At 47.3% G+C, this 11,841-nt stretch overlaps 1 long non-coding RNA gene across 2 annotated transcripts; it reads right to left on the bottom strand.

The window, feature by feature from the left end:
- Nucleotides 1–1,611: 1,611 nt before the first annotated feature.
- On the bottom strand, nucleotides 1,612–11,777 carry LOC111145759. Of its 2 annotated transcripts, none has more exons than XR_002640496.1 (3): nucleotides 11,194–11,777; nucleotides 6,489–6,633; nucleotides 1,612–3,611 (listed from the first exon to the last, which is right to left on the bottom strand). It is a non-coding gene; the product is annotated as an uncharacterized LOC111145759 (long non-coding RNA). The 2 variants fall into 2 exon arrangements; XR_002640495.1 differs by having other exon boundaries at nucleotides 5,829–6,633.
- Nucleotides 11,778–11,841: the final 64 nt, after the last annotated feature.

An 11,841-nucleotide genomic window follows, 5' to 3' on the forward strand; every position in this document is an offset into this window, starting at 1 on the left:
GCGTTTGTGTGGGGGGTGGAGGGCACTGAGTGTCAGGCAGTGGTGCATGGTCTCTGTCTCCGAGCACTGGGTGCTGCCCGGAATCTTGTACAGGAATCTGCACATCAAACACCGACATCAGGTAAAGAAGGACAGTCCCTCTGCACCCATACGTATCACAGTAAAGTTTAGAGCAGATCTCTTCATCCTTTCCCAGGGGTTCCATGCATGTGTGATTTCCCAGAGCTGACTTCTCCCCTTGTGGACAGTCTACGTTTTGTTGTACAATTTGCTTTTTCTTCTCACTTGAAGATCTTTGCACCTCCATGGAGATGCCCAGGCCCTTTGTCCTCTTACTACAATAGAAGAGATGTCCCTGTTTGTTGGAAGGCCAGGCCCCCACTGAAATTCCGGAACCCAGATTCTTCCCGAGCTGACTAGGTTCCTAACTGTCCCAGAGCATCAAGCATGAAGAGGACACCCACATTCCCTATACTTTTTTAACGCTCAGTGTAAGCTCTTATGAACCAAATTGTACAAATCTTTCTTTTTACATCTAAAACCCAACTAAAGTAATTGTCTCCAACAACTTAACCTGTAGTTATAAATATGGCATGGTTAACTACTGCAAACACCACAGACAGCACAGAAGGCATAGACTAATTTCCTAGGCTAAATATCAACATCATCTTCAAAATTTCTTTTACTTTTTAAAAAACCTATCATTCTAGGATTATAGCTATATTTATTTTTATATTTTTCCAGGGCTAAAGGCCCCAAACAAAAAGAATACCATCTCTAAGCAGCTGAATTAAAGCATTTTGGTTACAGATGGATTCTTGGCGAGGGCTGGATCTAGGCCATCAGACTAAAGTTGCTTTTTAGAAATGCCATTTCCTGCATTGGTCAGATCTAGAAAACCCACACCTTTCACACAGGTTTTAGTTCTTTGCAACCTTATGTCTCCCCTAAAATTATGTTGTTTTTTTAAGATTTTAAGTAATCTCTATACCCAATGTGGGGTTCAAACTTACAACCCTGAGATCAAGAGTCACATGCTCGGGGCAACTGGGTGGCACCGTCGGTTAAGCATCTGACTCCTAATTTCAGCTCAGGTTATGATCTCTGGGTTATGGGACTGGGCCCCGCATCGGACTCTGAGCTCAGTGGGGAGTCTGCTTGGGATTCTCTCCCTCTCCCTCTGCCGCTCTTGACCTAGCTCCCTACTCCCCTTACCGCTCAAGTCACCTCCCACCCCGCACGCACATGCACTTTCTCTCTAGAACAGTCGCATGCTTTACTGACTGAGTCAGCCACACACCCCAAAAATGATACATTTTTAAAATCTTGCCGGATGGTATTCCAAAACCCACCTCTGGGTTTTTATGATTGATTAACCTAGTCCTGTCATGACAAAACAGTGACTTCACCTGTCAGCGTTACTAAACGTTTATGTTTGCCTTATTAGCATTGTTTTAAGTGTTTTTTTTTAAAAGATTTTATTTATTTGAGAGAGTGAACAAGAGCAAGAGAGCATAAGCAGGGGGAGGGGCAGAGGGAGAGGGAGAAGCAGGCTCCCTGCTGAGCAGGGAGCAGGACACGGGGCTTAGTCCTGGATCAGGACCTGAGCTGAAGGCAGGCACTTAACCAGCGAAGCCACTCACACACCCTGCCTTATTAGCATTGCACAAAAATTAGAAAGGCCTCTAGAAATTTTATCATCCAGAAATGAAGGATTGAATCTTCATGGTGCTGTCTTCCTTTGACACTTGGGTGAATGACATTATTACCTACCTGGGAATGCGTGGTGAAGCCCGTTCATTACCCGGCTTTTGTGTGTGAGCACTGGGGCAGGCACCTGCCCGTTCTCAGGAATAATCACCAGCACTGACTGGTCCTGCTTTTTCTGGGGTCACTGGCTTTGTTCCTTGGTCCCTTGCATTTAGCTATTTCTACTTACACTGACAAAAAAAAGTACAAGGCACTGCTTTATCATTGGGGGAAATCAACATGCACACATATATTTCTTTCTTTTTTTTTTTCCACACATATATTTCTAAGTGTGTATACCTACATTAGAAATCTCTTACTGTATTCATTTTCTAAGCTACACAACAAAGTACCCCGTATTTAGCAACTTAAAACAATGTCCATTTCTCATCTCACAGTGTCTGTTGGTCAGGAGTCTGGGCACAGCCTTGCTAGGTCTTCTGCTCAGGGTCTCTCAAGCCTGCAGCCAACATGTCGTCAGGCTATGTCTCCACTTGGAAGTGTGAGTGGGGAAGAATTCACTGCCGGGCTCATTTGACTGTTGGCTGGATTCGTTTCCTTGCAGTTGACTGCTGAGGGCCCCAGCTTCTTACCGGTTGTTGGTCGCCCTCAGATTCTAAAGGCTGCCTGAGTTCCCCCGCCACGCGGCCCTCCCCAGAGGCCGTTTACAACATGGCTGTTTGTTTCTGCAAGGCCCGCAGGAGACAGTGTCTAGCCTCAGGAAAGCCCAAGTCCCGCTTAAGAGGGCCTTTATCTAATTAAGCCAAGCTTACCCAGGATCATCTCCCTTCTAATTAACTCAAAATCTACCGATTTGGGACCTTAATTACATCTGCCAAATCCCTGCATCTCTGCAGGATTCTACTAGCTAGAGGAAAGCCACAGGCCAGCCCGCATCAAAGGAAGGGACAACAGAGGGGGCAGAGATCATGGGGACACTCTGGGGTCTGTGTCCACGCCTACTTAGTGAAAGCAGTGACGTTAAACAATCTCTTACAGCTACGCTTGTGCACACTTGGGAACGTGTCCCTTGGGCTTCGTTACGAATGCACGGCTCTGCCCTAACCCCAGCCGCCCTCTCCCTCCAGGCTCTCTGAGCTCACTGTTACTCAGTCTCCTGTCTCCCCAGCTCCAGCCACCCTGCCTCCCTGGTGGTCCTGGGCTGTTGCACTTGACATTCCCACTATGCACTGCACTCGTGTCCTCACTCCTTTATTCAGGCCCCTGCTAAGATGTAGGTCCATCAGAGAAATCCTAAAACTGTGCAGGGGCAGATTAGTGATGAAGAACACAGGCTTTGAGGCCACACGCCTGAAGGCTGAATCCCAGCTGCCTCTGGGCAGGGTGACCTCCCCACGTCCCAGAGTCATTCTTGGTCAAGTAAGGACAACAGTCTGGGCCCTTAGAATGGCCTGGCTCATACACCTAATTGTCCACCTCCCTCCTTTCCACCTGGGCTGAGAGTGGACTCCTGCGTGGTTTCAGGGCCGGCCTGCCTGCCTTCTTGGCTGTCCAGACACCCTGGTCAGGGATCCCACCATGCTCCCTTCCCTGGTCCTTTTTGGTTTCTGGAGAAACTTCCTTTATAAACTTCTTTCAATTTCATTTCTTTTGGAGCAGGAGATGTATTGGCTGCCTATGGAGGCCTCTCCATATCTAAATCAAATTCATTCTCGCTCCGATTTCTCCAAATCACTTCCACTACCTATCCCACCTCCAACCACTCTCCAGTATTTACTAAGTACTTACAATGCCTAAAGAACTATACCAGGTAGTGAAGTAGCTTGTCAAACCACCCCGAAGTTCACGTTCCTAAAGCTTCCTTTGATGATCTTCATCATTTAGGGATATAGTGACAATAACTGCAAAATACAAATTGGGAAAAGATCACAGAGCACTTCACCCTTAAAACACACACTTGGAAATACAATGGGGGACTAGAAAGAGGAATTCAGGAATTCTATAATAAGACCTAATGTTAAGGGCAGTAGTAATATACACCTGACTTTTTTTTTTTTTTTTTTTACATTAATGGATTGATTTTAGAGATAGCATGAGCAGGGGAAGAAGCAGAGGGAGAGGTCCAAGAAGACTCCATGCTTAGTGCAGAGCCCAACATGGGGCTTGATCCCATGAACTTGAGATCATAACCTGAGCAGAAACCAAGAGCCAGACGCTCAACCAGCTGAGTCAAGCAGATGCCCCCAGCTGTTTTAAGAGATTAGACTACAGGCTCTTTCGAGCAGGAGCCTGGAGTATTTAATTTTGTACCTGCACCCACTGTCCTTGGCCTGCTGTTGACTGGCTTGAAAGTAACTCAAGAGCTGCTGTTGGGACTGATTCTTGTGTGAGTGACCTCAGCAGGTTCCCTGCGGCCCTAGCGACTGCACATATGACACCAGCAACTACACAAGTGGGTGAGGACACCACCACTGGTGACTGGGGTTTGCTACCCATCTCACCCCCAGGTCCAAAGCAACTCAGAAGGAATAGTGGAAATTGGGTGTCGTCCAGGGCACCGGTCCCAGCCCTGCCACTGCCTGGCTCTACAGGGAAAATGGATATGACCATTTCTAACCATTCAGTGTGTGAACTACCTTCTGTTGCCTAGAAGATCTGGGAATCTTGGTAGGGCCCCTAAAAGGTGAGATCCTTGCTCCCTCAAACCCCAAGTCCCTCAGACATAGGCAAAGCAGTTGATGTTGGCCAACTGGATACTTGAGCCTGGGACTTTGGGTCCGCAGTGAGGGGCTGAGAGAACGGACAGATTGGAATGTGTGCCGCCGGTGGTGGGTCCAGAGCGGAGTGGGGGCCATGGCACCGGAGCAACACCCAACAGCGCCAATGCCTGCACCCTGGCGAGGCTGGCGCTGTGGCAAGAAGGGCACGGCGATGGTGGCTCTCGGGGCCCGCATTCCTGCTTGTTTGCTGAACATGGTTTTCCAGCCCGCTGTCGATGCTGTGAGTTACACAATTCCCACTGCCATGGATACCCTTCCACCTTTCAGTCTGCAACCCCCCAAATTTGAAAATTAGCGGTGTGAACACTAGCAAATTACTTTTTCCTTGTGCTGTCAGATGGGGCTGGTGACAGCTACTGGGACTGTCCCAATATAGACAGTGCTCTTCTTTCCCCTGGGAAGCTCCCAGAAAAGATGTGGCTGAGGTGGGCTCAACTTTTTAAGAATAAAAATGAAATGGATGTCAATTTGTAGCATTTATTAACTTGGTTTTATGTATATATTTCAAATCAGAGATACACGTATAAAATGTTTAGAAAATGTTTTTTCACTCTTACTTTTCTGGAAATGCTTCAAACATCTCCTCGTGTCACTGTCACCATGGTGTCACTATCATGCCAGCGTTCTCCTGTGCCCTCAGATTTCTATCATTTTTTCTTTTCTCGGGGTTGTTTGAGTTACAAAATTCTTGAAAATCCTGTGTGATGCTGTCACTGGCAAGTTAATCTCATTCATGTAAAACTAGGACTGTTGCTTTCACCATGTGTCCTTTGGGAAAAAAACCTTTTAATTTAATTAATTATTTTAAATGCTCAGGGTTTTCTGGATTTTTTCTTGAGAGAGAGAGAGAGAGAACATGAGAGGGGCAGAGAAGCAAAGTGAGAGGGAGAAGCAGACTCCCCACTGAGCAGGGAGGCGGAGCCTGCCCTGAGGAGGGGGCTCAATCCCAGGACCCTGGGGCCACAACCCAGGCTGAAGGCAGACGCTTAAGCAACTGAGCCATCCAGGCACCCCAAAACGAAACCTTTTTAAATTATAAAATATAATAGAAAAGACTGAGACATAAATATTGTGAATTATCATAAAGCAGAACTTATATAATCACTGCCCAGGTGAAGAACTAAAATACTGGCAGCAATCCCAAAGCCTCAGTATGTCCCTTTGGTCCTCCAAAGGCATCACATCCTAGTTTTTATGGTAATGTTATGGTAACCATTTACTTATCTTTATATTTTTACCATAAACATATGTCGGCAAACATAATTCTTGCCTATTTTTGAACTTTGCATATAAAAGGGGCCATATGTACTCCTTTAGGATAGCTTTTTTTCTACTCACCATATGTTCTAGGTTCATCCATGTTATTGCATCTAGTTGTACTTCATTTTTGTTTACCAATAATATTTCCTGTATGACTACATCACATTTGTTCATACATTCCACTACCGACGGACACTTGGAGCTATTAGAAACTGCTGCTAAGAACGTTCTCACATGTGCTCCTGGTGTTTCTATTAGTAAAGGCACTGCTGGCCACGGGGAAGGCCTATCTTCAGCTTCACTAGATAGTATCAGACTGAATTCCCCAGTGAGAGCACCCATTTGCACTTTCACTTGGCCTATGCGGTAGGCAACTCCTTGTGGCTTTAACTTGTATTCTGCTTACTGGTGAGGTTGAGCACTTTTTCCTGTTTATTAGCCACCTGTATTTCCTCTTTCTTCTTATGTGCCGTTCAGGTCCTTCACCTTTTTCACAATTTAAATGTTTATCTTTTTCTTACTGATTGGCAGGAGTTCTTTCTATGTTCTGGATCCTAGCCCTTTGTTGATTATGCGTGTTGCAAATATCTTCTGCTCTGTGGCTTGCCTTTTTACCCTTTTAATGGTGTCTTGATAAAGAGAAGTTTTTGATTTTAGAGTAGTTGAATGTATCCATCTCTTCCATTATAGTTGGTGCTTTATACATCTTTTTTTTTTTTGGTAGAAATCCTTCCTTACCTCAAGATCTGTGAGATATTTTTATTAGGGGGCACTGGGTGGCTCAGTTGGTTAAGTGTCTGACTCTTGATCTTGGCCCAGGTCTTCATCTCATTGTTGTGGGTTCGAGTCCCGTGTTGGGCTCCACACCAGCTGTGGAGCCTACCTTAAAAAGAAAAAATTTTAAAAAAATTAAGTTTTTTCTTGTATTATCTTCAAGAAATTTTGTTCTTTACATTTTAAATCTATAATTAGAGTAGCCATATATCTAGCTTTGTAACTCCTGTCCTGGCATCTCCTCTAGTTGGCATCTCTTCTAGTTACCATCTCCTTTCACTCTTTTGAAGTGTCTAAAAATTTCCTTAAGCGTTTCTTCTTGGAACAAGTTAGCAGCAGTGAATTCTAATTCTAGCCACAAGAGCTTACTGGTTCTTGGACAGGTATGGAGAAGCATATTAGAATGTCTCAAAAGAGCCAGCTTGGGCCTGGCTTTCATCCCTAGTGGTTGGGTGGCACCTATCCTTGATGCACTGCCTGCCTGGAAGAGATGTGGTAAGCCCAGCAGAGCTGAGGCCAGGAACTTCTTTATCAGCCACCACCCAGGGCCAATCCTACCTGTGCGGCAACCATCAGTGGAGCTCCATTTCTGTGCTGGAAAGAGAGCTGATGGGGTTTGAGATAGGAAACCTCACTCCAGAGTTGGTTAATAATAAATTTCCCTTGTGTAAATGATTATAAAATGCAATGAAAGACATTTTAAGTACAAGTGGCTTGTTTGACAAAGTATATTTCTGGAATCAAATATACAATATGTTTCTTTTACATACAACATAGACTACGGTTTGGCTTTGCACATTCTGTGTGAGTCTGCTGCCCTTAGAAGTGTCTGGGGTGTTTGGCTGACTCAGTTAGTACAGAGGGTGGATCTTGATCTCCAGGTTGTAAGTTCAAGCCCCACACTGAATGTAAAGTTACTTAAAAATTAAAAAAAAAAGAAAGAAAGAAAGAAAGAGAAAAAAAGAAAGGAAAGAAAGAAAGAAAGAAAGAAAGAAAGAAAGAAAGAAAGAAAGAAAGAAAGAAAATAGTTGTTCCAATACTGTCAGCCAGTAGTCGTCACGGGGTCTGGTGCAGAGTGATACGTACAGGAAGTGCAAAGGAAGTATTGTATGAGAAGCTTCTGACCCAAGAGATAAACAGATCTGTACACTTGCTGGTACATAAATATTAAGGACTTAAAGGCATGAGTGCCAGCTTTACGTTGCTTCCTGGAGCAGAGTTCATGTGAAGCAAATTAACCTGAGTTTTCTTTGTCTACTCCTGACCCATGTACTTTACCACTGACCTTATCAGTTTATCCTCCTTAACCTCAAATGAACCACCTTTATACACACAATTCAAATACAACCCTACAGGTTATAGTCTTTCCTGGCTTCTAATGTAGTTCTCTACCCACCATTGGACCTTTTCAGCTCCAGTGGAAAAGGTCTCTTGGCTGATTTGAATCCCCAGCAGCACTAGGACTAACCTAATGTAAGCACTCCAAAGATGGCTGTTGAACAAACACTTGACTTGGCCATGTCTGTGTGAATTTGTAAAACTAGGCAGAGATGAGACAACTGGGATGGTTTCTAACCCCTGGCTTCCAGGTTTAGCTCATTGTTTGTTTGAGTTTTAGATTTTAGGTATTGTAGGTTTCCTCTTAGAAATGAAAACATCACTTCTTCACTTTAAGGCCCTGTTGCCTATGTGAATCAGGACATACATATACGTGAACTTTCAGTTGTCCTTTTCAATAGTTGGTTTCTTCTGCCAGAGATGGTGGAAATATCACATTTTTAACTGCTTCATCTAGCATCTGAGTAACTGTACAGTGTGGATTATCAGGAGTGAGTCACTATTGACTGAGCAGTGAGAAGGCGTACGTAGCTGAAGTCCAGGAGCAAGGCTGTTTGGGGTCCTGCCTTACCAGGTTCTCACCAGACATTTGACTCATCAGCTTTACATAAGGGTGGAATGACTGTAAACAGAATTAAAGTGAAAGTATCATGAACCACTTGTGATAAAGAGCTTACTCCTAGCAAATGAGTTTCCATAGAGAAAGGAAAAATCCAACAGTAGTCAGCAAAAAGAAATCCCATTAGAAAGACCTTAGAACAACCTTACCACATCCATTTAACACATGTGGAGCCTACTGGAAGCCATGTTAAGAAAGGGCCAAGGCAGCCATGCTTGTTGGTGGTGGAAGTGGGGGATGAAATGGACAGAGAGCGATGTGTATGGGTCAGTTCTGCTAATCTCTGCTGTATTTTGCTCAGGCTCTTCCAACATTTTTCAGTGCATGGCTTACCCAGTATATGGGGGCCTGCAGGAGGGATATTCATTCCTTTAATAAAAATCAAATACCTATTATATGTTAGGCAATCACTAAGCCTCGGAAATTCAATAGGAGTAAGAAAGTCACTCCCTGGGGCACCTGGATGGCTCAGCTGGTTAAGCGTCTGCCTCTGGCTCAGGTCATGATCCTGGAGTCCTGGGACTGAGCCCCATATCGGGCTCCCTGCTCAGCAGGAAGTCTGCTTCTCCCTCTGCCTCTCTCCCTGGCTTGTGCTCTCTCATTCTCTTTCTTTCAAATAAATAAATAAATAAATAAAATCTTTTCAAAAATCATTAAGTCACTCCCTCAAATATACTGCAGTGTGGTCAGGGATACAGATAGAAAAACAACTGTAAGACAGTATGTGGGGGGCTAGAATCAAGAACATATAAAACATGAGGACAAAATAACCCACATCTGCTTTCCTTTGGGTTTAGTAAGAGCTGACCTTTGATCTGAGACTTAAGGCTGAATGAGAACGGACAGTGGAAGGAGGATGGTAGGGCATGTGGGACAGGAGGGGCTGTGTAGAAGAAGTTTATGGGTCTGATGGGGCCGGGAGCACAGCAGCAAGTTCTGCCAAGGCTGGAGCTTAAAGGTTCACAGAAGCTGCCACAGAATTGAGGCTAACGTGGAAGGTAGACATGGTGAGGAAGAGCCAGCCAGTTGGAAAGCCTGAGCTCTCTCCTGTAGCGGACGGGCAAGTGTTGGGGAAATCCAGACCGCCCGGCCTGTCATCTTCCCAGCTATTCCTCCCTGACCCAAGTATGAGAGATGGATACAGTAATGTCCATCATCCTGAAAGCAGACCTCTATCAACCACCTGGAATGCTGCTAAACCCACTACTGCTTCTAAAACTCTTAAGACTTGATGCAAATGGCCAAGTGCCTTGTATCCAAATATGCAGAGACTATAGTAACAATACTAGTAATATGTGAGTGCTTGTAAGCGCTTTTCATATGCTTTCTCACTTCGTCCTCCCTCCAACCCAAAGACAAAGGTGGTGTTGTTTCCATTTTACTGACGAGGACACAGGCTCGGAGGTGAATGACTTGTATAGTAAGTGATGGAGTGGGGATGTGAACCTACTGTGTCTGGCCCAGAAGAGAAGTGGCAAGGAGGATAGACGAGAAACAAGAAACGAAGATTAAAACAAAAGTGCAGAAATGGGAACAAGCTATGGTGAGGGCATAAAAATGCAGGCCTCCTGACAACTGAAGAGAGTCGTCAGCTTTGCAAAGACTGAAAGGACTGGGGTTGGAGGTGGTGGCAGAGGGAGGACTGTGGGTCCCCAGAAGTTCCACTGCATCAGACTCTGAGTCTGACAGGGAAACTGGTATTAAATTCCATCACAGCACAGGAGCTCTGCAAGGCCACAGAGCACTTCTAACTCAACACTTCTTTTAACGTGGACACTGAGGCCAGATAGGAGAAATGGCTACAAACTGTCACCGACAGAACAGTGTACAGGTCCCTCTACCTCCAGACTAATGCTTCTGCCGTCTGGCAGCCACTTGTCCTCCTGCTAATAAATATACCCTAATTTTCCTCTGGGGAACCAGCCCCCTTGTCTCACTGAACCATCCTGCCGTGGGTCTTAGTCAGCTGGGGCTGCTCTAACAAAAACCTCACAGACTGGGGGGCTGAGACCACAAACACGGATCCCTCGAAGTTCTGGAAGCTGGAAGCCCAAGATCCAGGCACCATCAGGTCTGGCGTCTGGTGACAGCCTGCTCCTGGTTGGTGGACAGTCACCCTCTCACTGTATCCTCACAAGGGGAGGGGGCGTGGCCCTTTCTGTGTCTCTTTTCATAAGGGTGCTACCTTCTTAGGACGGACCCCCATGACCCAATGACCACCCCCTCCCAAGGCCTCTTCACCAAACAGCATCCCACTGAGGATGAAGGTTTCCATGCATGAATGTCAGGGGGACACACACAGCGCATTGACAACCCACATCTCCAGACTAAGCCAGTCCACAAAAGCTACACTGAAGGCTACACACAAGACCACAAAACCATCCCGATGACTCAGAGGCTTTTCTGCCTCCTACCCCCGCCCCGCCCCCGCCCCGCCCCCGCCCGGTGGAGCAGGCCCATGGGGAGCTTCTGCGGCTGGTCTGCATCCTCAGAAAGGAGCAAGAACGAGAACCAGAGCGGGAGGAAAGGGAACTAGGTCCAAGCCACAGTGTTTCGGCCTCTAAGTCCGGCTGCACCTGGCCTGCCATCAGCCTCGTGTCCTGTTTGGTTTTTCCTCTCCTTCCTAACTGCGGGGGGGAGTAGGGGGAGTGGCCCCCCGGGGTGCCGGGCCTGAGGGACGGAATGAGCGCCAGCAGGCAGCAGAGCACTCACATCTGGGCTCGCACTGGGTCCGAGGCCGGCCACCTCCCGTCAGGAGTCCTGTCACCGGCACCAGCGGCGTCTGTTACCGCCACACCATGCCGTCCTCGAAGAAGCACAAGTTTGGAGGAATTCTCCCAAGAAGATTAAAGCTTTCGGTCTGTGCGCTCGAGGACGACACGTCCGTTAGAAGGGGAACCACCTAGACACCTGTCCACCTGCGCCCGCCGGCTCGCCTCCTCCCGCCTCCGGTCGCCATAGCGCCGCCCCCCGGGGCCCCTCCCGGCCGCCCTCTCCTCGCCTTACGTTCTGAGAACCCAAGGCTGGCGGGCGGGTCCTGAAGGGCCAACGGGCCGGGTTCTGAGGTACAACCGCCCGGTCCTGAAGGGACGACGGGCCGGGTTCTGAGGTACGACGGCCGGTCCTGAAGGGACGACGGGCCGGGTTCTAGGGGGCGGCAGGGGGTCTCTGGGAGGTTCTGGAGGCGTCGGTGGTCTGCGAGACCGCTTGGCTCCCCGCAGCGCGCACAAACCACACCGCACCAGGCGGCCGCAGCGCCTACTCCACGGCGCCCCCGGAAGTGGGTGGGCGCGCGACCCCCGGGCGGGCCCGTGATGCGGGGCGCCTCAGCCAATCGCGTGCGCCCGGCCTTGCGTCACG

Source organism: Enhydra lutris, unplaced genomic scaffold, assembly GCF_002288905.1.
Source record: "Enhydra lutris kenyoni isolate GAN:26980312 unplaced genomic scaffold, ASM228890v2 scaffoldscaffold13, whole genome shotgun sequence".
Classification (NCBI taxonomy): Eukaryota; Metazoa; Chordata; class Mammalia; order Carnivora; family Mustelidae; genus Enhydra; species Enhydra lutris.